Source organism: Dermacentor albipictus, chromosome 9 (assembly GCF_038994185.2).
Source record: "Dermacentor albipictus isolate Rhodes 1998 colony chromosome 9, USDA_Dalb.pri_finalv2, whole genome shotgun sequence".
NCBI lineage: Eukaryota > Metazoa > Arthropoda > Arachnida > Ixodida > Ixodidae > Dermacentor > Dermacentor albipictus.
Window position 1 is genome coordinate 46,854,269 of NC_091829.1, and position 26,081 is coordinate 46,880,349.

General features: G+C 48.3%; 1 long non-coding RNA gene across 1 annotated transcript in view; it reads left to right on the forward strand.

Moving 5' to 3' along the window:
* The first annotated feature begins 4,166 nt into the window (after window positions 1–4,166).
* The window catches only part of LOC135897165 (uncharacterized), a 110,386-nt gene continuing 88,471 nt past the window's right edge, over window positions 4,167–26,081 (forward strand). Inside the window, exon 1 of the long non-coding RNA XR_010562945.1 lies at window positions 4,167–4,395. This is a non-coding gene — a long non-coding RNA (uncharacterized lncRNA). The remainder of the gene's footprint in view (window positions 4,396–26,081) is intronic.

The following is a 26,081-nucleotide window of genomic DNA, read 5'->3' on the forward strand; positions in this document are numbered from 1 at the left end:
TTTGTGAGCTGTGATCAGTCTTTGTGAGCATGGATCCACTGGACGGATATGGTACTTGTAGCGCACAGATTAACAAGGGCTCCTTCAGAAAACAGGGTGCTTTACCACATAACAGGCGTGCCACAATACCGGGGACGCAGATGGAACACCAGCGCAAGGACTGCGCTTTGTGACTCCATGAGAAACGTATGACAATTCAATACGTAATAAGATAGTCTGACGCAAAAGTACATTCGCAATGATTACGTCGCTATTGACATGTTTATGTCAGCAGGCAAGTGAAACATAGACCTTATAGGAATAAAAGTTGCGCACGCTTTGATTCAATGTAGAGTCACAAAACGTCATCGCGAAGCTGGTGTTCCGGCTTACGTTTGCGCCGTGCTTAAGTTTGGTAATATTGTACCTAAAGTATATTGTACCTATTGCACCTTTTGTACAAAACGCTTGGTCTCGACAGAGACAAAACACATAACATGGTCGATGTGCTTGATTGCTTTGTTTGTTCGCTTTTTAAAATGTATTGCGGGTGCTGTTTCTGCAGGACTGGCCACTCACATGTCAAAAGAAAAGGCTGATATCACTTTTAGTATACAGCACGCTTCGTGCTAATGTCTCCGACAAGTCGTCTATTGTAACTAAAGCCCATATTTTGAATTAGACTATATCATCGTTAATTATTCTTGTAGTCAAACAAAAGAGCGAGCTGTTGTGTTTAGTCGGCACAGTGTAGCCGACGCAGAGATTCGGGGATTTAAAAAAAGAAATTATAGTGGAAGTTCTCTTGGCTTCTAGTGCGCAAGCGCCACGAGAATGAATCTGCATTTTCCGATGTTCAGGTAATGTGGGTGTTTCACATAAATTGAACAAAGCCTTAAAAATAGTATGGCACAGCTTAGACGACGGGCGTATTTATCGCTGTCGTCTAGAGTTACCTAGTCTATTTCTTGAAGTGAAATTAGATAGTTTTTTATGTAAGATTTTCAATAACATTTTTAGGGCACAAGCCTTGCTTGAATAGTTGTAGAGCATTCTCATAAAGCACTCAATGAAGTTGTTTTCCTGGCGTTAAAAGTTATCTGGTCCTTCACGTGCTCTGAAGAAAGACCGCAAGGTATGAAAAAATGAGGTGACTGCACTCTTGGGCACCTGGATGGAAGTGGTCTCAATCCTGTTTCAACAACAACAGCAAATATCGAGCTTGGACATTGCGAAAGAGAGAGAGGGAGAGAGAATGGGCGGTCACGGCGTCCAGCGCACATCAGCCCTTTCGTTTTGAAGATAGAAATCCCCCACTGTGCTAAATAATAAGAGAGGCCAGCACTGAGCACTGATGCCAACGATAGAGTTTCATAAGCTTACTCGATGGAACTCTGCTGCTAGTGTCTGTGGGATCTCCGAGCAGGGCGCTTCAGTCAGCATGGGAATGATGGCTACACATGGATTTACCTAAACTTCGTCCTTCTGGCTTTAGGAGGCTTCGTGTTTTCTGGAGCTCATTATTTCCAACAAAGTGCACGGCAGAAGCGTTCGCATTTGGGCTGGTTGGTTCGTAATTAAAATGGAAAAAGCGAAAAAAAAACTGGAATTGAGAAAAGGCCACACAACAGCGCTGAATAAGAACCGACTGCTTATTCTTTGGAGCAACATATTTTGGTACCACATTGAAAGAACAAGAAAACATGCCAAGTAAAAAATGTGTAATCACTCCGATAAGAAGGAAATTTCCTTTGGAAGAAGTGAGGGAAAGCTTACACGAGCATCGCCTCTCTTCTAGATGTGGGAGGCTTCATAGATTAGTCGTGTGCGCTCATTATGATAGTTTGACAGTGTGGCACAATATTTAAAGAGTGACTCACAGACACGCTCAACACAATGTAATGGACAGGTGAATGTCCCTTCCTTGCTTACTGACCTTATTTGAGTGTTCGCGCATGCGGTCATGCACACGACGCCCCGTTTGTCCGCCATAGAAACGTCGGACAAATTACCACAGAAGCTTTCAGGTGATAATATGAACAACACTCTCGGCAGGGGCCCATGACAATCGTTGATTTGTTTTAAATGGGTTGCCGAGGAAAGGTTGCCGCAAGAAATACTTTGGCTAACGGTGTGCTAACTTGGACTGGTTGGTACGTATTTTTGCGAAGGAACATAGCTCGAGAAGAGGGCAAGGAAGGCGATATACACGAGGCATGTACTAGCAACCGTACTGTTTATTCGGGTAGTGAAATGCTACATAAAAGCGTTCAATCACCAAGTGCACGGAAGCATGATACGTGACATGTTTATCGTTCACGAACGAGATAAGACAACTCTTTCCCGAGCAGAGAAAAAGGTGGTTCACTGACGCATGTAAGGGCTCATATGTTGATTATTTTGTGCGTGTGCTTTTTAGGCATGACTAAAACGAAGGGTATTAACTGGTTGACAAGATTTTATATATTTTTTTAACGCACAACTAATATGACTACAACTGACATCAGCAACCTCTGTGAATAGCGTGCTCGGGTTTTCAGACATTGGGTGAACCCTCTCTTACGAGCTAATTTGTTGGCGCTATGCCCCGCAGTCTCGGAAAATCATTTTACCATTCACCTCTGCGCATACCAAACATGTCAAAATATGCTTAGCGAAATCTTGTTTGGCGGCAGCCCTCTTGAGGCATTGCCCCCTCAAAGTGAAAGTCGTTTCAACTCCCAAATGCGAATGCTTTCGGACCACTAGGTCCACAGTGGCGAGCATAAAGGGCACCACCGCATGCATACTTCCTAAAGCACCTACCGCATCACGTCGTATGGGCTAATGAGAAATGATGACAAGTATTTGAATATCGAGCAGTTGCTTGCACATCAACAAACAAAATACTGATAATACTGAAGAGCCATTCTTAAAGGTGCAAAGTTACCATGTATGACGTATAACACACCACGCTCGTCCTCCTACAAAATTATGAGCGTTAAGTGTACGAAATCATATGTGTAGCTGTACCACATCTTCAAGAGGCAACGCATAGACTGCGTCGTATATACGTGTGCGCTGGCGTCTCCTTCCATAAGGTTAAAAAAAATATAACCCTTTCACAACCGTGCAAAGAGCACACAAACCTTCGCCCATACTATTTGCGCCGCGTACTTTATAATAAAGCTGTTGTTAGAGACAACGGAAGCATTTTCAGCGAGCACGTTAGATCATATCTAAGGCCTTCCTTTTGTTTTCTCGTATGTCGTAATAAGCAGTCACTGGTGCTAAAACAATCAGCACTACACCGCCTGAAACACAAGTAAGCCAGAAATGGAATTGATTGAACTAACTATTTGGGGTTTACACGGCGAAACCACGATCTGATTATGAGGCACGCCGGGGTGGTGGACTGCGGATTAATTTCGGCCACCTGTAGTTCTTTGACGTGCATGCAATGCGCGGCGCGCGGGCGTTTTTGCACACCGCCCCCATCGAAATGCGGCCGCCACGGCCGGGATTGGATCCCGCGACCTCGTGCATAGCAGCGCAACGCCAAAAGCCACTTAGCAACCACGTCCGGTTCAAGCCAGAAATAGACGCCCTTCACATTATTAGGAGCAGCACACTTCTCGTCCAAGAAAGGTACGTATCGCATTCGGCTGTATATTGAACCACAGCCTCCGCACTCTCAACGCCCAGCACCATGGCAACGGAGGCATGAAAAAAAAAAAAAACTACGGGGTTTTACGTGCCAAAACCACTTTCTGATTGTGAGGCAGGCCGTAGTGGAGGATTACGGAAATTTCGACCACTTGGGGTTATTTAACGTGCACCTAAATACACTGGCGTTTTCGCCCCATCGAAATGCTGCGGCCGTGGCCGGGATTCGATCCCGCGACCTCGTGCTCAACAGCCTAACACCACAGCCACTTAGCAACTACGGCGGGCTAACGGAAGCATGAACGATGTTGCAATGCCGTGCCCTACGTGCGAGCACGGCTACGTCGAACGACAGCGCGGCATGCGACGGCATAGCCGGACGCCTCGTCCTCTTGACTCAGCATTGTTCGCTCATTCCCACACCTCTTCCCTCGCCACTTTAGTTCGCACTCTCTCCACTTGCTCCTCGCCGTAAAGTGTGATAGCAAGATTGCCCAGATAGCCGCCGGGGCCCGACGGGAAGATTTTGCAGGAACCGAACGGAGCGGCATGGCCGCGGCAACCGAATAGCGAAAGTGCAGCGATTTTGTGGCGACGCGACGTCTGCGAATGTGCGTTTCCTATGTTACTTATTCGGAAGACGCGTCGCGTAGGCTGTTGAAGTCTGCCGAATGAAGAGTACGGGAAGCGTGGGCCCTTCTGTGAAAGAACTGTAGCGCAAAGGCATCCGGGCTTGAGAGGTGCCAGTGCCGGCAGACCTGCTCGACCACGGTAAGTAGAACACGGGCTCATTGGTGGTTAACAGCGGTATCACATGTTTAATTCAATGTTGATCAATTAAAAAGCGAGCGAAGAGGGTTCGGAAAGCTAAGACTCTGCTGCGCGGCTGATCGCGAAGCTATAGACGACAGCGTAGCTTGCAAGTAGAAACCAAAACGCACGTGTTCCTGTACCAGGACCAAAAAAAAAAAAGAAACAAAAGAACGCAGAATATACACGTACGCAGCCCTACATCAAAGTTGTCCGCGTGTTCTTGCTGTGCGAGTTAAGGGGTTTAATCGTTTAGTACAGAAATGTACCGCAATCGAGTTGCGCCAAATTTCGCGTATGAGCGTCGCGAACGGGCTCATTACACGGCATTTTGAACGTTGCCCAAGCTCTTGCTCACTTAGCCAGCGACGTCTACACAAGCCACCGCAATGAGGCTGTGCCACGTCGGCGAAATTCGTCCACACGACATGTTTTCTGGCACAAAGCTTTAGTATACATGGCACAAAGTTGTAGTATACATACTATGAGCCTGTTTCGCAGGCGGCACAGGTTATACCTGGTGCGCCTCAACCAACAGATGCGGCGGCCAGATTTTGATAGCGCTGGATTGCAAAACCACATGCGAACCAGATTTTGGGATGCAGGTTGAAGAATCGTGTAGGTCGCCGAAATAAATCCGCTGTCTTCAACTACGACTTCTCTCGCAAACCTTGTTTCGGTTTTGTAAACTGCACCGAATCGATAATGTTGGCAATAGGCAAATGCAAGACCACCAAGGGTCGAGTCTGGAAAGTTGGCAACAAAAGTTTGTGGGGCGCGCGAGCACGTCTTGCCAAACTGTCTTGCCGCGTCAGCTATCACCATGTCACCGGCTTCGTATATCAGTAGTAGGACGGAAACGTGTCTTGTTTTTCTTAGCCGGCGTGTAAGTTTTTTTAGCGCCGCGGGACGCTTTTTTTCTTCTTCCTCGTTCTCACACAAAGCGCCCAGCGCAGTAGCACTCACTGATATTAGTGGCACACGGCTGATATCAGTTCCTAATAATTCGCCGTCGAAACAAAAACGCGTCGTCCCGGCATCCGATGAGAACGTCGTATCCGAAAGAGGAAAGTCGGAGCTCGGGCCGAGCAGGAAAGTTGATACGCAGGTGAACAAGACGCATCTCCAGCCTATAGCTCTCTATGGCTGCTGACGCACCCGAAGGCCGTCCGGCACGCGGTCGTGTGGTCCGTAAACTTTTGCTGTCGACTGCTCGAAGTCGTTACGTTATCCCTGTCGCCCTTCCCTGCCGGTATGTCCTTCTCCCCAACGAATTGCGCTCTCGCAGATACGCTGGCAGTGTGTCCCCGCTTCCCTCGCGTATTGAAAGCTTCCACGTGACCACCCAGACCCAGCTTATCACCGTGATGGTGCCCTATGCATGGCGACGACAATGACGTCAGTTCACGCCATCTATACTGTACGATTTCGTGCTTCTCGTCTGCCTGTCGTGTTCCGTGCTCATGCGCACCGTTGGTGCCGTGTGTCTACGATCGCTTCCTTTTGCGCTCTCTCGAAGGTGCAGGATAAAGGCACGTTCAAATTATGGCGAGATAGCGCGCTGACTTTGGTCCGCGGGCTGCTTGAGACAGCGGCTCTTCGACGCGAGGTTGAGGGTTCCACGTTCTGAATGCAAAAAAAAAAGAAAAAAGCTATTGTATGCCATGCTTTGGGCTTGCGCTAAAGAATCCCCGGTGCTCGAAATTAATCGAAAACCTACTTTTTCATGATGAGAGCCGCATTCCGGGCAAGTTGGTAATCCATTACTCAAATGATATTGCGCGACAAAAAAAAAAAAAAAAAACGACACGGACGTGAGAGAAGACACACCAACCGCTTGGTGTGTCGTCTTCTCTCACGTCCGTGTCGTTTTTTTGTCGCGCAATATCACTTGACTACTTTTTCACAGACGGCGAGTCGGTCTGCGTCACTCCACTACGCAATTCGATTTTAATTAGTGAATGCGCGATAACCGACGCAGTAGCACAGTGACTTCCTCGTTGCGCTACCTAGCATGGGGTCACGTGCTCAATACCATGCTGCCTCATAATCAGATTAGGGTTTCCGCACCGTAATGTCCCAGAATTTAATTTGTGTTTTTAGCGCATGCGAAGCCATGGGGAATAACCGTGACAGGATTGTTGCAGTTGCTGACACCAGGGAGCTTAGTGACGGGCACCTCAATAGAAGATGTAGAAGAAGTATGTAGCACCAGCTACGGTATATTTCAGGGAACGTCAGCGCTAGACTTAACTGTATCGCTGTTCGAGATTCACGTTTTGCGCATGCGCGCCTTTCTCAACTTCGCGAGCCGCGCCTGTTTTGGTCGCTTCGGTAGAAAATGCCTCCAATATCCAGGCTGATGGCGTCGGTCGCATTCGTAGTCCCCATGACGCACGAGCATTATTTTTTTTTTCTGTTGCCTATAGCGTTAAGAAAGACGAGGCTTCCGGCACCGTGCGCCCATTTCAAAAGAGTAATGCAGCCATTTTTCTTGAGGCCCTTAAGTGCTTTTGTGGGTCGCCTTTCTGCCTGCCTAACGCGCGCGCTCCGTGGTGAGCGTTCTCGCGTACGATGGGCGCGGTCTTAATTGAGGTTGCTTCGCGTCCGCGTGCTTTACTGCGAATCGATGTCCTCGGCAGAATGACGCTTTGAGTGGATGTCGCACTGAAGCTTGATGGGTTCTGGAGCGTAACCGATGAGACGCGAACATCGCTTCGAAGCTAGACACGTAACTAGTGCAAGCTCATTCTGCAGCTTGCTGCTTTCGTATGGTGGCTTGCCTCGTCAAACGCATAAGGTGCCATTTACGCTAAAAAAAAAAAAGTCCCGCAGGAACTTCTTGGGCTGTTGTCAAACCATGTGTAAATATTGTGCCACTTGCTCATCTCGACCCAGCCCGGTATTATCATCAATGTTATGGAACGTAATCCGACCAGTATAAACCTTTATCAGCCCTCATCAGTCGTTAGCGACCTTATCGAACATTTGCTTATCACGTTCGACAGTGAACATGATAACGCTGGTTTAAGATGCAGTTCATTACGACACTCGAACTCAGATTATCGGTGTTAATAAAGGTGAAGTTAATTAGTCACAGTTAAGATTTAGTTAATTAAGCACTCTAACCTTCGACCTTTGGTGGGAGTCGGACCCACGACCTTTGGTGTTAGGATGAATTAAACCTAATTTCGCGAAGCTGCTGCAAAACCACCGCTGCATTTGCTGAGGGGGGTATGCAATGCTTTATTGATGGTTCGGATGCTTGTTTTGAGCGCGTTCTTTATTGAAACGTATACTGTTCTGCGTGTTGTATGGATGATTTCAATGAATGTCTGCGCTGTTGGCTTCACCTTGCTGAGCGCTTGTAGCCTCTGCCTTACGATGGGTATGAGCTATTCATTGTCTTACGTGACGGACCAATTTCTCGTTGGGCAAGCATAGAAATGCTTACGCATTTAAAAAAAGTGGCGAATGCCAAAACTGACACTATGCCGAGAAATGCGAGACGATATGGCTATTAAGAAGAAAACCTCGAAACGAAATAGGCTGATTCCCGGGACGGTATAGCTAAGGTATAGCAGGTGCATTTATTGATATCTAAGCAATTACAATTTTGTCTCCCAATGGAAAAAACACAACAACATAGGTATAGGTGTGGATACAACATACCGCACGTGTCAAACTTCGTTCACGACATTACCGGGCCGATGACTAAACTAGAGAGAGAAACTTTATGCTTGGCTAATGGTTGGTAGAGAGGTGGTCGCAGTACAGAAAAAGAATATTTCATTGATAGCTTAATCAAACGCTTAATCTGGCGAATTTCCCGGCAGTATGCGCAGCCAAGATACTATTTCTGCGGGAGAATACTTCAGCGACTCGCCCTTTCACAACACTCAACACAATTGAGCCAAACGCCAGCAATCCTTGCGATGTTGATAAGACAGACGCCGTGTGTGTGCTAAACAACACAGCAAGGGTTGTTGTGGCTTGCGCCGACGCTGCTGTGGGATATTGACCAACCTTATACGTGGCCTTCTTTTATTGTGCTTTAAGCAACAGCCACTATGAATATTCAGTTAAGCCGTATTATTAAGCTATTAAGTATTATTAAGGTGCAGCGGTGGCGTAGAGGTAGAAGATCCGCCTCACGTGCAAGAGGACCGTGGTTCGAATCCCGGTGCCGCGCAATTTTCCACTAGATTAAAAAAAAAAGAATCCGTGTGTTGATAAAATTGCATAAACAGGCCTGGAGTGCGGCGTGATCCCGGCGACCAGAACTGGTGATGCACTCTCTAACCAGAGCAGGATTGGCCACGCTGGTGCAGTACTTGGCCACAACCTCCTATATGAATACGACAATCAAATCCCGGCCAGCAGCTGCGAAGCAACTGACCACGGTGGCGGTCAAATCTGTGATGCAGCAGAGGGTACTAAGAATCTCTGGGTCCGGGCAGGCTGCCATTGGAATCTGAAGCTGGCAATGTTTAGCGCTAGAACGTTATCTAGTCAGTCGAGTCTAGCAGTGCTATTGGAGGAATTAGAGGGCAGTAAATGGGATATAATAGGGCTCAGTGAAGTTAGGAGGACGAAATAAGCATATACAGTGCTGAAAAGCGGGCACCTCCTGTGCTACCGGGGCTTAGCGGAGAGACGAGAACTAGGAGTCGGACTCCTGATTAAGAAGGATATAGCTGGTAACATACAGGAATTCTATAGCATTAACGAAAGGGTGGCAGGTCTCGTTGTGAAACTTAATAAAAGGTACATATTGACGGTCGTACAAGTCTATGCCCCTACATCCGGTCATGAGGACCAGGAAGTCGAAAGCTTCTATGAAGACGTGGAATCGGCGATGGGTAAAGTCAAAACAAAATACACTATACTGATGGGCGACTTCAATGCCAGGGAAGGCAAGAAGCAGGCTGGAGACAAGTCAGTGGGGGAATATGGCATAGGCTCTAGGAATAACAGGGGAGAGTTATTAGTAGAGTTGGCAGAACAGAATAATATGCGGATAATGAATACCTTCTTCCGCAAGCGGGATAGCCAAAAGTGGACGTGGAGGAGCCCGAATGGCGAGAGTAGAAATGAAATAGGCATTATACTCTGCGCTAACCCTGGCATCATACAAAATGTGGACGTGCTCGGCAAGGTGCGCTGCAGTGACCATAGGATGGTAAGATCTCTAATTAGCCTAGACTTGAGGAAGGAACGGAAGAAACTGGTACATAAGAAGCCGATCAATGAGTTAGCGGTAAGAGGAAAAATAGAGGAACTCCAGATCAAGCTACAGAAAAGGTATTCGGCCTTAACTCAGGAAGAAGGCCTTAGTATTGAAGATATGAACGGCAATCTTATGGGCATCATTAAGCAGTGTGCAATAGAAGTCGGTGGTAACGCCGTTAGACAGGATGCCAGTAAGCTATCGCAGGAGACCAAAGATCTGATCAAGAAACGCCAATGTATGAAAGCCTCTAACCCTAGAGCTAGAATAGAACTGGCAGAACTTTCGAAGTTATTCAACAAGCATAAGACAGCTGACAAAAGGAAATGTAATATGGGTAGAATTGAACATGCTCTCAGGAACGGAGGAAGCCTAAAAGCAATGAAGAAGAAACTAGCAATAAGCAAGAACCAGATGTATGCGCTAAGAGACAAAGCCGGAAATACCTTTACTAATATGGAGGAGATAGCTCAAGGGGCTGAGGAGTTCTATAAAGATTTATACAGTACCAGTGGCCCCCACGACGATAATGGAAGAGAGAATATTCTAGAGGAATTGGAAATCCCACAAGTAACGCCGGAAGAAGTAAAGAAAGCCTTGGGAGCTATGCAAAGAGAGAAGGCAGCTGGGGAGGATTAGGTGACAGCAGATTTGCTGAAGGATGGTGGGCAGATTGTTCTAGAAAAACTGGCCACCCTGCACACGCAATGCCTCACGAATTCGAGCGTACCGGAATCTTGGAAGAACGCTAACATAATCCTAATCCATAAGAAAGGGAACGCCAACGACTTGAAAAATTGGAGACCGATCAGCTTACTGTCCATTGCCTACAAAGTATTTACTAAGGTAATCGCAAATAGAATCAGAAACACCTTAGACTTCTGTCAACCAAAGGACCAGGCAGGATTTCGTAAAGGCTACTCAACAAATGACCATATTCACACTATCAATCAGGTGATAGAGAAAAATGCGGAATATAACCAACCCTTATATATAGCTTTCATTGATTACAAGAAAGCGCTTGATTCAGTCGAAACCTCAGCAGTCATGGAGGCATTACGGAATCAGGGTGCAGACGAGCCGTATGTAAAAATACTGAAAGATATTTACAGCGGCCCCGCAGCCACCGTAGTCCTCCAAAAGAAAGCAACAAAATTCCATTAAAGAAAGGCGTCAGGCAAGGAGATACGATCTCTCCAATGCTATTCACAGCATGTTTACACGAGGTATTCACAGACCTGGATTGGGAAGAATTGAGGATAAGAGTTAATGGAGAATACCTTAGTAACTTGAGATTCGCTGATGATATTGCCTTGCTTAGTAACTCAGGGGACCAATTGTCATGCATGCTCACTGACCTGCAGAGGCAAAGCAGAAGGGTGGGTATAAAAATTAATCTGCAGGAAACTAAAGTAATGATTAACAGTCTCGGAAGAAAACAACCGTTTACGATAGGTAGCGAGGCACTGGAAGTGGTAAGGGAATACATCTACTTAGGGCAGGTAGTGACCGGGGATCCGGATCATGAGACTGAAATAATCAGAAGAATAAGAATGGGCTGGGGTGCGTTTGGCAGGCATTCTCAGATCATGAACAGCAGGCTGCCATTATCCCTCAAAAGAAAAAGTGTATAACAGCTGTGTCTTACCAGTACTCACGCACGGGGCAGAAACCTGGAGGCTTAGGAAAACGGTCCTACTTAAATTAAGGACGACGCAACGAGCTATGGAAAGAAGAATTATGGGGGTAACGTTAAGGGACAAAAAAAGAGCAGATTGGGTGAGGGAACAAACGCGAGTTAATGATATCTTAGTGGAAATCAAGAAAAAGAAATGGGCATGGGCAGGACACGTAATGAGGAGTGAAGATAAACGATGGTCATTAAGAGTTACGGAATTGATTCCAAGGGAAGGGGAGCGTAGCAGAGGGCGGCAGAAAGTTAGGTGGGCGGATGAGATTAAGAAGTTTGCAGGGACAACATGGCCACAATTAGTACATGACCGGGGTAGTTGGAGAAGTATGGGAGAGGCCTTTGCCCTGCAGTGGGCGTAACCACGCTGATGATGATGATTAAGTTATTCATTAAAATAAGGATTCTGCGATTGCAAAACGCCGCTTCATACCTTAAAGTGATGCTGGGTAAGGCACGTAAAGCGTAAAAACAAAGGACGCGTGGCGACACCGCCTTCAAATTTCTGCACCGGCCCGCTGCAACGTCATTAGTTAGGATAATTTTCTACTGCAGGGTTTGAAATGTTTCTAAGTAATGAAGGACAGCGTGGCATTCCATTCTAAACGAATCACACGCTTCGTCAGAAGACAATATGCTCCCCCGCACAAAGCTCTCAATAAACTCCAGCCTAGGGACTGGCGCCGCCTGAAAACACATACCCACGCTTGTCGCACCTACCGCCATCTCCCCAATCAGATATACGTCTCGGACATGTCTCTGGTGCAGCATAACACACAGCGACAAACGAATGCACCGACCGTCCGGACGAGGAAATCTCGCCACGAGTCGGAGCGTACACTACGTGGTGCTGGGGGGAAAAACCCTCCGAATTGGACCTGCGAAGCCAACTGGCGACCCTCGACCAGGCACGGCGAGCCGCGATTGCCAGGGGACGCCTGTCAGAGGGAACCATCCAGGAATAAACCGCCAATAGAGTTCTCTATTGTTTCACGGTCCAGGGACCCCCTTCGGTTGGTCCCTGGACTGTTGTATAGAACTTGGTGATATTGCCGACTGGCTGTTTTTGCGATTTCTTTGGGCTGTATTTCGTTACAAATATCGAGGCAATATTTGCGTCCGCAGTCAACGCAACGGCTTCGTAAAAAGATGTGGTCAAAATGTAAGATGTGGGAGACTGAGGAAGTTCTGCGTACGCATGCTTGATAGCCATGCTGTACAGACGTGATCGGCGCGTAATCGTGGTCGCCGTCAAATCTAACGTGCCATGGCATCCCAAAGATATCGAAGGTCTTTCGTGCACTCGAGCGCAGTGTTGGGCTCTGGCTGCAGAGAAGGGCATCGTCTTTTTGTGTCGGCAGCGAGCCCCAGAAAGTGTGCGCAAGCTCTGCGCTGTTGTCTGTATCTGAGGAGGAGATCATCGAGTTATTCTTCCACACCTGTTGTCGCGATCTGCGTTTTGAAATAGAAGCCCGCGCTGCAACCGTAGGCGCCCCCGTTTACCGATGGAGGGTAATGGGTTTCCAGCAGCATTGCGAGCATCTGGGTAAAAGGTGATCAGGCGCGCGCACTTGAGATACATAGTTCACGCGTTTCCGCTTGCACGACACATCCGGATGGCGCGAGATCGTGTGGTGCGACTTGGTAAGCCGGTAAGCCTCGTCGTTTCTCTCGATTCCTCGGTGCCTTCAGCGCTGAAAGCGTGTGCCGACATCTCTCGCAGTGAGGAAGATGCGCGATCCTCTTGTGGGCACCGCACCAAAGAGAGGGCAGTCTTCCCACCTCCAGTGGTTGCTAACCATCTGCGAGCGGAACTGGTATCGCGTACAGCCACATGTGGGAATAACGAGTTTGTGAATTAAATGGTGGTGAAGTGCCTGGACAAGACGTTAGCTACGTTAGAGGTATGTAGATAGGTGCTGACGAGCGCCAGCTCAAGTGTCAAAGGATCTCTCGAGTGAGAGAACTCCTGTACTCTATGCATTTGCCATCATGCGACACTCATTCGGCACACCTTTAGAGAATGTTCCGGTTCACACTCGTGGTGTTAGGTTGCACGAGGTATTCGCTTTGTCCGAGGTGGCACAGCGAACTTTTCGTCTCAGATTTGCAATAAGATATTCCACAAGTTAAGCTCTTTAATTGCCACACCCAAAGAGACGGTATAGTGTGGTCGTCCTGTAGTCTGTGCGATAATTTAGTCTCGAGTGGTCTGTCAAGCGCAAGCGCAAGCAGCGTTTACGATTTGGGGAGGCTCAAGCACGAACAGATGAATCCAGAAAAGCAAGCGCTCTTCTGAATACAAGCTAAACTGTCGGCTTTGGGCTAATGGTTATACTTCACAAAGGACAGACTTCATTACCTGCGCAGTCTCTCATGTAGAAAATCTTCTGAATTGTTTTCCTGCTCAATGATAAGTTAAGCTTGCACGTTTGACTGTTGTCTCGAAGTGTTGGTGCACTTCACTGGGCTTTAAGTGGTGAGTGGTCACTAACCAGGATTGGTGAGAACGGTACCACTGGGCCATACCAAACAAGCAGTCAAATCGCCCAAATCACCATAACCTCGCGAATCTCAACGCTCGGCTGAAGCTGGATCAACGTCGCCAGCAATAACTGCAGGTTTTAAAAGGCTGGATTCATACTCTAAACTTTAGAAGTACGCACGTTCCCAAACTTGCGGCCTTATCGCGGACTGTCGCGCGCCGACACAAGTACGCCGATCTTACATGTCGTTAATTCGTAACTTATTGGACTTCTTTGCTGTATGTCCGTGCATTTGCATGCAAATTCTGCATATACCCACTGGTCATGTTTCCCACTGATGGTCCAGCGAGTCCTGCCATGACGTAGAGCTTCAAGCCGTAGAACTTTAGACTGCGTCGCATGCAAGTAGTAGTAGTAGTAACTGGTTGTTTATTTTGATACAATGAAGAAAGTGAGAAAGATAGAGAAACACAGAAAAAAAGAGAGAGATGAAGAGGGAAGGCAGGGAGATTAACCAGATATCAGTCTCCGGTTTGCTACCCAACACTGGGGATGGGAGATAGGGGTTAGAAAGATGACAAGAAAGTGAGAAAAATAACTGTAGTGCAGTCAGTAGTCACCTTATCGCTATTTCGTTTGTTCATTTTATCATAACTAAGAGCCCCTTACCACTAATACTGCTTGCATGTGACGAAGTCTAATGCTTTTTGGCTTGAAGACTTCCCTCGAGGCCGAACTCTGCGGACCATTGGTGTGGAACGACATGACGAGTGGGCTCATGCAGAATGTGCGCGCAAAAGCACGGACATCCAGCGAAGAAATCAAATATAAGTTAGGAAACCGAGAAACGGAGAGCCAAGTCTGATGGACGCCGCGTTTCACCCGCGACTGGCGCACGGCGACAGAATCGTGTCGCGCCATCAGACAAGTCGGTGCACTTGCGTGTTGTTGACTTGTCTGGCGCCACAGCCGTCGTAGCAGCGGGAGGGGGGGGGGGACGCTTTGCGACAGGAGGCAATGGATGAGCCCCGACGGTGGTTTTGCCGGCGACGTAGTCTCGCGGGGGAGTGTGAGCCCCCGTAAAAGATACGCAAAGACAGAGAGAAAAAGAAAGAACACTGGCGTAAGACGCATAACTTAAAAAAAGCGGAGGAGAAGGGAGAGAGACGGACAGACACATACTCGCCGGCTCTTCATTTGCACACGTTTCCTGCATGGATTCTGCGGCGTTCGTGTGGCATCCTTCGCCGCGTGGTGGCCCCGTTTGGCCCCTCTTCCGGTGGATGGGCACGAAACCGTGAACCTTATCGGTGAGCCGGGAAAAATTCTTTCACGCCGCGCGCTCGCGCTCTCCGTGGATCGTACGTGTATTTTTGTTTATGGGTATATTCTTCGCGCGATGAAAGGAAAGAAAAATAAGCTTGAGAAGCGCGCATGGCCTGGGTGAGACGTCCAGGTAGAATTGCAGCAACGGTCACGTCGAAACCGTGGCTCGTGTTGCATGCTGAAAGGTACGCGCGTGGCTGCAAGGCGGCGCGGCCGAACGGGAAAAGATGGAGGAGCTTGCACGTGCTGCAGCCCGAACACCTGCGAATCCCCCCTCCCATTTCGCACCCTTAACTCCCCCCTTGCAACACACAAACTTTACTATAGTCGGATACAACTTTAGAAAAAAGGGGAGGCCCCGCCCAGATGACCGAAGCGGCGAAGTCACTGGCCGTCCGGCGCATGACGTCGGTCCAGAATGCGCGCCCATTGGTGCACCCGCCTCGGAGGAGTAAACGCCCCCTTTTTTCTAAAGTTGTATCCGACTATAAGTGATGTTTAATGTCCCAAAGGGAATCGGGCCTCTGTGAAGAGTGGTGGAATGAGAGGCCGGCAAGACTAACCGCAACTAATCGGTCCACCACAGTGGGATTGGAAATGTCGGCAACCGTGGCGCGTTGATCTGACGTCACTCTGAGCACACGGTTCGTAGGAAGGCTAGGAAGCATGCACGTTGGGGGGCGACACGAAACCGCGGATGGCTCGTAATTGGTCTTTGCAGTTCACGTGATGTCAGGTGGCACAGATTCGTAATGACGTGACGTACTGATTGGGCGGGTGGCGGCATTTGAGGGCTGTCCTGCGTCTCCTAGGATTGGGTAATAGGGACGACGTTTGCAGCAGGGCGGGACGCACCAAACAACTCTGGGGCGAGTGAACACGAGGCACCCATATAGGTATGTATGCGCCTCCTATTCACTCATCCTAGAGAGAATATGAGGCTTCAAATAGGAGAATGGACGCACTTCGATACTTACACGATACCACCTGCAATTGAGAAACTATACGATATCGAACCTTACAATCCTCTATAGACAGGCCCTGACTGAGGTCACATTTTCCTAGGCCAATGTTCTTCTCATGTTATTCCTGCCAATATGCGACTTGCGTGAAATAAAAGGACACAAAAAGAACAATTTAGAACGTCCTACAGGAGCACAAGAATGTCACAGTATGCGTTTTATCCCGAAAAAAGATGCCTGCCGGACTAAAAAAATGTTGTGAGAAACGCTGAACTTTCGGGTTTGGATTTTGTGCAAGAAGCGCGCGGAATTGTTAACTAAGCTTCTAATCAATTTTTGCGCTAGTCCTGGCTCACGAAGTACCTACCCTATGTGCAACAGCTATATATTTGGCGCTCAAGACAAGTAAGGTAGTTGCGAACTTAAGTTGGCTTACTGTTTCTTATACATCTTTAATGACAACAGATTGAACCTAATATGCACTTTCTACGCATTTTCATACCTGGGAATCCATCGCCTTGGCTTCGTTTTCTTTCCTCGCTCGATTCATTCAGCTGTTCAGGGCTACATGGTCATGTTCACCATTGGTATAGGTGAAGTGGGGCGAGCACCGTGTGATAATTTGCAGCGTGACGCTCCAGTTTGAACACCACGCACCAATAACTTTCAATGTAGCGCCCCCGTACTCGACTGTACTCAAGCGAAATAAAACGAAAGTACCACGGGTTGAGGACAAACGTGACCATAGCACGTCCAACAGCCGCCCCATGTCATGTCATGGCGTGGTGTGGCTTTTGTCCATGCTAAGCGTTGTCAGGGTTGTCGGACGATCCTACCGCTGTCAAGCAGATGTAGGACTCGTCGGACTACCTCGCCGCTGCCACCATTTGAAGGAGTCGGAGGTCGTAGATGAGGAACTCGGTTAACAGGATTTATTTACAGGATTAACATATTTTAAGACAAGATACATTGGCAGTCTAGCGCGACTCCCATATGGAGCCCGCAAGATTAACATTCAGCAAAACAGCATTCGAGCACACAGCTCACTACTACATTTTGGCATAACATCGAGCACTCAGCTCCTTACGACGAGCACGACACGAACACGAGCACCCTCTAGCAGTCGGCAAACGCTGCTTATAAGCCTCCGCTTGACGTCATAGTTCGACGTCATCGTTCGGCGTGGACGGAGCACGAATGGTCGGGAATGTGCGTCCAATCATGGTAAACTTGCCGCCGCCCCGCAGTACAGCCCACACACACAAAGGCTAACACGTTCGAGCCTACACACACAAAGGCTAACACGTTCGAGGGCTTTGTAGAACTCTCGGTACAGCATAGCCCGCGGTGTCGTCGACCGAGGGCCTCGTAGAACTTTGCGCCGTCCCGGGTGGCGCGGCGGCTCACCACATTCCAGAGCTGACCGCGCGCCACGTGGCCGCCTGTCATCCGTAGTTCTCAGAAGGCGCCTCGTCTGGGGGGGTTGGAACACGCGCAGCGGGCTGAAAGCTGGCACGTTGCCACCCCCGTACGGCCATTCCTAACAGCGTACGCTTCGTTTTCGCTGGCACTTTGGATGTTTCTGGGTGCGAAGAGATTATTGTGCGCCTTCAGTGGTGATTGTCCGCGATTGAGCGCGCGAGAAAATACACTCGGCACCACGCTTAAGAAGATTAACAATCATCCATTTAGAGCAAGAATTATTAGACCCTTGTCCTGCAGCTGGTCAATGTCAGCCACAACTGGTCTGAAACCCCTAGTGTGCTTCTTAGAAGCATTGGGACTGTATGAAGTACTGTAGTCGTCGTCACCTGATTTCTTTTTTTCGTGCTTGTGCGGACGGTTTTCATTCATGCTTTCCTTACATCTCGTCTTTTTTACCCTTTCCCATTTCTTCCACTGCAGAGTAGCCGACCAGGCAGCTACTCTGTTTAACCACTTTGCATTTGATCTCTAATATTGCTTGCTCTCTCTCTCTTAGATCCATGGTTAATAACACATTCGACTGCTTGCCTCCTTGGTGTTTGCTTTTTCCCTTGTGTCCTTGAGTGTTCATCACCCGTCAAATACAATTATGACTTTGTTTATATCTAACGTTTATTCGTTTCTGATCATGGCTTTAACGTTCTTTCACAGAGAAAAACGAATGGCTGCACATCTTCCCCCCCCCCACCTTCCCCATTGACACCGGTACATTAATTTGCTTTCCTTCTAAGCCTGATATTTTGTTTTCGAAATCATTTCCCCAGTGTTCAGGAAACTTGTAACCATGCAGCACCGTACAGTTCGATGGCAGTTTCTATTAGGAGCGTTAAAAGCAGTACTTTTTTCTATGAAGTTTAAACGGCACACTTTCTATTTGCATCTGAAACAGTTGACATCGCAAATACCTCGTATCCTAGGAGCGTGTGCATAAGTTGCTGGGCTCAAGTGACTGCAATAACGACACATTCTTCTGGGTCTTTCCAAGTTCTTTTGAGTACGCGTGATATATTTAGAACCAAGAGGATACAACTGGTGGACTACATTCAGCGTTCCATTATATGCCGAAATCGAGTGACCAGCGCTAAAGCAAGACAGTATTAGACATTCAGTCCTGTTTTAGCACTATGGAAGTTTAGAATTGTTTCATAACGATGAACGATTTATTTTGAAGCTATGCCGTTTGTTACGTACTACAATTGACTCCTATGCATGTTTGAGCTACAAGGCTCTAGCTCCAAACGCTAAGTCAATTTTACTTCCGTGAGCGTACAAAGCCATGTATATATTCTTTCCATAGTTACGTTAACACAGGTTTTCAAAGGGTCGAATTCACTCGAAATGAAAACGCGTCACAAACATTGGGTAAGGGAAAGAAAACAAGATGTCGTCGAATAATAGTTAAATGCACATTCACGTTCCGATTGCGTTTCTTATTACAAACTTGCTTGTTTCCGTTCCGGATTGTCCACTCAACTGGCTTCAAATCGGAGCCACCTTACGTCTTCGCTGTACGCAAAGCTGTACGCGCTGCATCAATTGAAGGTTTGACTCCACGCGACTCTAGCGCTCTTCTCAATGGGAACCACGGATGATCCTCTCCACGCCGTCACACCCCCGACCCGCGTTCACTGCCCTCGGGCCGCTGCACGGAGAGAGACAAATGCATCTGGAGCACTCTCGCCCGTTCCTCCCCCGATATTGCCATAAATAATCAACGCCCCGACCTGCCGACGCGTCGGTTAAGCTCGATAAAAAGTGTAAATCATAAAAAGTATGTACGGGAAGCGTCGATGCGAAGAGGGTGGCCGTCCCTCGGAGTCTTCTCACGCTCTCGTTTTGCTTCTCTATCATCGTCGAACGCTGCAGTTTTCGGCGGGCTTCCGTCTCTTATCCTTTTCTTTTTTATTATTTACGCGTGCGATTTCCATGACCCGATCCCGACTCCAGTATGCAGGCGCCTGAAATCGGCTGACGGAGAAGGCGTATACATCAAATGTGTGTACATAACCTGCGAGCGGGTTGTCTACTTGGTGGGAAAGGAGGGCGAGGGAACGGCGTTGGGAGGAGGATGCGGAGAGGAGGTGAGAAAATACGAGGTCCGAGCGTGCTTCATCTCGTTCCTTGCCTTCTCTTTGCATTTGTTTATTTTGATCGTATACTCTTATTTCAAACTACACCCCCCCCCCCCCCCCTTTACCCTCCCTGGTCACACCTCCTCCGTCCTCCTCGGAGCGTCGCCACGTTTCCGAATGAACTCTCTCCGATAATTCCCCCGGAAGTGACGTACAAGCTCGGAGTTGCTGCAGATGCTGCACGACGTCGAAGGCTCAGCTGCACGCGTATTATGCGCCCTGCGCGAACGTTTGTTTATCGCAGTGTCCAAATATATGGCGCCGGATGCACGCTCGGTCGTACGAATCCCGCTCTCTTCATTCCTTCCGTTCTTCTTGTTTCTGTAGTTTCTTTTCTTTTTCTGGTTTTACGTGTTTTTAGTTCCCTGTGAAATCGACAAAGTCGTGACAGGTCACGCAGAAAAGAAAAGAAAAAAAGAAAAAAAGGAGTGCGGTTCTTTCCGTGTACAAGGTACGCACGTGTACAGGTAATGGAACTTGTATCGACACGCGAATAAAAAAAATTAAATTCTGGGGTTTTACGAGTCATAGCCATGATATGATTGAGGCACCCCGTAGTGGGGGACTCCGGAATAATTTTGACAACCTGGGATTCATTAACGCGCACCCAATGTGCGCGGTACACGGGCGCTTTTGCATTTCTTTGGCCGGGATTAGATCACGCGCCTTCGGGTTTAGCAGCGCCACGCCAAAGCCACCACGGCGGGTGATATGCGACTGCGAAGTTATACGGCGTGAGGCGGTATGATTTATTACTTTTACCATTTACAGTTTCGTCTATTGTCCATTAAGGACATAATAGGAGCCAGTACTGTCGCTCATATTGCAGTGTGTTGGTCTACTGTTAGCTGCTAACGCCTATCACTGCGCCTTCAATCCTTTATACAGGAATACGGCGGTGGGAATTAGTGCAAATAGGATTAACCGATATTATAATTGACATTACGAGGAAGAAATGGAGTTGGGCTGGCCATGCAGTGCTCAGGGCAGATAACCGGTAGTTTATCAGTGTTGCAAGATGTGTGCCAAATAAAGACAAGCAAGCATGCATTCGAGGAGGGCACAGAATTAGGTGGTGCGATGAAATATGGAGATTTGCCGGCAAAACTTGGAATCGGGTCGGGAGATAGCGGCAATTGGAGATCGCTGGGAGAGGCCTTCATTCGTAGGGCATTGGACATAAAAAGCATGATTTTGGCTTCTAGCGCGAAGTGATTTTTGTGTCTTTGAAGACACAAAAATTCTTTCTAGACACAGATGCCAAACCACGAGGGAAATTATCGAGGCTTTCCACATAAAAAGATTAGGAGACACTTGCGTCAGTCATGCTTCGTTGTCTCTGTTAGATTGCGAATTCCAGTACCTTCGCAATACGTGTACTAATCTGAAATAATTTTTGTTCTTTGACTTCCATACCCACTGACATGTTTAACTGATGCTTTTTACATTGTCATGTTCTTAAGCTACGGTTTTTGCAATCACCTATATATATGTTTTTCGTTTCAATAAAAATTTAGTTGAGAGCGCTCGTCCTGTCTGCTCCTTTCTGTGTCCGTGTATCACTTCGCGGTAGAAGCCAAAATCATGTTACCGTACCAACTCGCCCAACTGTCTATCCTTTTACGTAGAAAGCAGTCTGGTTATGATGATAATGAGGCATATTGGGCAGCTTGTGGCTGCTGCACCCCGTTCAGCAGCCATCGGCGCCTTTCTCAGTTCGTGGAAGTGAGCCTATAACACACGTTGTTTGCTCTGCCGGAACTTGAAAGAGTGCTCATTTGAAGCTGACCAAAGTAGCACTTTCCGCGGTCTCCGCGCGTGCTTATCATGTGGCACGCAACGCAGACTGGCAATATAGAGGGCTACATAATTGCTTCGAGCCGCGAGTGTAACTTTAGTATGTCACGTGGTGTTGAAAGGTGTGACTTGAACTTGCCTTCGCTGCATTCGTCTGAACGTCGCTTGCACGAGGCAGTATTTAAGATGCATTTGTCCAGGACGCCCTTCTCTCCCACCTGTGGTGGGGAAGAGGACTGATGGATGGATGGATGGATGGATGGACGCAAAACTTTAATGAAGGTCCTGAGGTACGCGGCTCAGCGCGCTGCGGGCCGCTCGACGTTGGGACAGTCCGGCCATGCCCGACCGCCGCACCGTCGGCCCTCTGGACAGCCCATAGTTGCGCCCCGGCATCGGGGCTCTTGATAGCGGAGAGCCACTTGTCCTCATTTATTTGTTCCGTGCCTCGCAACGAGGGGCAACGCCAGAGCATGTGGTCTAGGCTAGCTAAGTCATTGCAGTGCCTGCAAGAACTACTGGCATAAGTGTCGGGATAAAGTTTGTGGAATAGAGCCGGGCTGGGATACGAGCCTGTTTGCAATAATCTGAGGGTCAATGCAAGAGGACTGAGATCATTTGTATTTGTAATTGCTTCGCAACCTTAAGGGTGGTTTTGAGGAACCTCCTGAACGTGCGTTGGGACACGCGGCTTCCGCCGCAGGATGCTCTTGACACGAGTCGGTCAGCGCTCGCGTGTGTGTATGCTTTGAAGTTCGCCTTTGTCTCGTCAATTGAGCTGCATTAAAATCGTCGATGTCCAGAATCCTAACTGCGCACCGCTAAAGCGCTTGAAGCATTCAAACGGGGCAGAGGCCTCAATGGGACTATGTGATAACCTTTGTGGTAGGACATTTATTTTAGTGCATGTTTTAGTGCGCATAGGTGCTTCTCCTTGTTTTATTTTTGTCTCGCTCCCTCCCTTTCAATCCTCATCATCACACATGTGGTAGCATGGCAGCCGTGTCATTACGTTAATCACAACAGATATCATAAAACTCTGCCTTTATATATGCTTACTTAATTTAGATGTTTGTATAAGTTCGCGGCATCTACAAGAAGCCTATAGTGCACACTACAGCGTTTTCACGGGGGGCTGTCGGATGGAATGGATTTAAGGCCGGTGTCAATCGAAAAAAAAATTTGCTGCTACGATTACAATACTTGCTAATGGTAAATTTGAGCGTAGCTCTATACGTGTTTTCATTTTGCGATATATCGAGGAAAACAATTTGAGAGAGAAATGTAAGAAAGTCGGCTTTTATACATGACTCGTCCAATGTTCTAGTGTAATCGGTATTGCCGCGTGGCTTCCAGAAAGTACTACGCTCTTCGCGTCGCGCATACAATTAGATTACAAAACAAGCAAACCATAACATTCGAAGGAAGCGCGAACGAGACCAAAGCAAGCAAATCGAACGAGTGCGAGCGAGAACTGACGCAAGCAGACGATATTATGAAACGTTACTGGACTGATTACTGGTCTTACTGAAATCATGGAATTCCGCAACGTAAAATGCTTTGGAAAAGTCGTAAAGTATGACTTCAACACGACACATAGTCCGCGCGCGCGCGCCTGTGTGTGTGTGTGTGTGTGTGTGTGTGTGTGTGTGTGCGTGCGTGCGTGTGTGTGTGTGTGTGTGTGTGTGTGTGTGTGTGTGTGTGTGTGCGCGCGTGTGACCGTACGTGCTGTAAAGTGCTAATCACTGTGTATATAATAATCACCACCCAGCACCTGGAATAGCATGTCAGGCGAACAGCCATGCTGACATCTCCAGCGTACCATTAACGCTTGTTTCCCTCTCTCCCTGCTGAATTTTCTTTCCTTCCTTCCTTCCTTCCTTCCCTCCTTCCTTCCTTCGTTTCTTCTCTTTCTTTGTTTTTTGTTCATTCTTTCTTTCGTTTATGTTTTGATATTCAGCCATTGCATCTTTGCGTGCCTACGGGTGTATTAGCCATTCTTGGTGTTGATATTTTTTGTACCATTCGTCAACTTTTTTTGGTATCACTGGACCAAATGCGATGATGATATTTTTTCAACCACTCGACTAGACGCCGTTTTTTTCGAGTATGAGCCATTGCAAGGAACCACTTAAACCCTTCACCTTAACAATCTCGATGATGCGATAGGATATAGGGAAGGCGCATCTTACTACACATTTGAATATCTTTCCCCCCCTCTCTCTCTCTACACATGCAAAGAGACACCGCGAACATGCACAGTGACCACCGCGGCGTCGGAGCACAAACGGAAAGGGCGCTAACGCTGTATACATTTCGCCTACAGCTTCGCTGTACATCCCCTTTCACAGGATGGGATGGCGGCAGATGTTTTAGAGCGCAGCTCTTAGGCGCCCATTCTTGTGTTGCGCATCAGCGTCGCTTGTAACCGATCGAAGGAGCCCTGGGAAAGATGAGAGCGAACGCGGCGCGCAGTCGAGAATGAAGGTAGCAGGGAGAGGGAAGGGGCGTGAGGAGGAAAGCGGAGAGGAGGGTGCAGCGGAACCATGAGGCGGAAAGCGGGGGAGGGTATGACGAAAGGGTGAGGAGGAAAGCGGTGTGTTGGCGGCGACCAGCCATGCGGCCAGCGCGGAAACCATGTAGAAAGGAAAAAACTTGGACCCTACCTCCTCCGCGCGCTATATAGGAGAAAAGCGTGGAGGAAGTAACGTGTATTTTCCCCCTTTTTTGCTTAATTTTTTTTCTTTCGTTGTAGCGGCCGAGTTCTGGGGCCACATAAGGGCTTTTTTATGGTTGTGTGCGCTCAGACCTGTTGCTCCGTAAGTTTAGTACGGTGGCAAAGGCATCGTGTGTACTGACTTGCGTTAGTCTCCGTGTTTTGTACTGCTGTGTTACGTAGATTGTGCTCTCCCAGCTGTTCTTGCGGCCAGGTGGGACTGGAAGAAGTAAAAAGCGTGCACCACGCCACGAACGAAGGACGACGTCGGGGATATTTTTCCAGTCTTCAGTGGATTCATGCTAACGGGTCATCACAGACTGAAACAGTTGTGCTTCAGATTTTACCTTGCACGTCAGGGACAGCTGTGCAGTGTTCCTGCTTTTGACAACGAATGCCACATTTGTGGCATGTAAAACAGTCATGTGGAAGGATGGGAATGAAGCGGCTGCTGTGTGTAATAAAGGGGCGAACAACCTTTACTGCAGTATTTTTATCGGTGTGCTCGAGAGGCGCAGGGAAGTGAAGGTTGGCGGATGCGGTGCAAGATTGAACAAGGCCCGACAGAAGACGTGCGTAGGCCCGGCCAACGCGCAAGCCGCGCGCATAAGCGCTTACTGTCCGGCACCGCAGAACTTTGTTTCCGTGAAGCTTCACTTACCGTGAGAAAATATACCTCAGGCCACAGTCGGTGTATTTACACGCATAACGACGTTCTCGTCTGCCGGACTGTTCGTCCGTGCGCTGTGGCTCATCACACCACTGTGAGAGGCCGCGCGAAACGTGTCCAATAAAGCAAAATGATTCCGAAGCAACCACGGCCATTACACTTGTTAGTTCTCATTAACTGCAGATGGGGCTTGCCATAGGTTTTATCGCGATGAAATACACCGCGATTGAACCGTTGGTCAGATTGCTACGGTGGGTAGCCCGGCGTGATTACACCTGTGGTAGCCCGCCGAAGGGGAGATATGTAAACGAGAGAGGAGAACCTTGCCCTACAGGATTCAGACGCGATGGCGGAGTAACGCCTACTTCCGGCGTCATTTTGCGTCGCAAAGAGTGACGTCAGAGCCCCTACTAAGATCTACCTTCCTCCATGGCGGAAACAAATCGCTGGCGTGGGCTTCGGACCCACTGCGCATGCGCTGCTTCTCCTGCAGCGGCGTCGCCGCCAGAGAATGCTCTCCGTGCGATCCACGCGTTCCCGTGTTTACGCTTTCTTTCTCACAATGAGCGACGCAACCGTTGTGAATGTCTCGCTAAACGAGCTGCTGCTGCTAAGGTAATGCTGCTGCTAAACGAGCTGCCCGAGCAGAGGCTCAGCGTCGCCGCCGAGAGAACGCTGTCGTTCAGAATATGATTCTTTGCCGCAATATAGCGCGAATTCTAAACACCTAATCAGCCGCGCTCAACATTCGCATTACGGAGTATCGTAATCGCCGCTGAAATCTTGTTCCTTTTCCTTTCTGTCAGTGTGAATGCTGAAAACAGCGAAGAAGCTACGATTATCGAAGACTTATTTACTTGTGAAAAAAAAAAAAATTACTCGCCATCCCGGCCCTGCGAAAGTCGATGCACAGCGAAGCTGTTGGAAACCACCACGACAACTGCTCAAGGGGTTTGCAATATTTTGTGGCTTTTTGATAGTGATGGTATAGTAATGGGAGTAATGGTAATTTTGAGTGCACGTCACCGCCCATAGCGGTGCTGCAATGACGTTGAAATCAGTTGATCACCTGCCGTGGTTGCTCAGTGGCTATGGTGTTGGGCTGCTGAGCACGAGGTCGCGGGATCGAATCCCGGCCACGGCGGCCGCATTT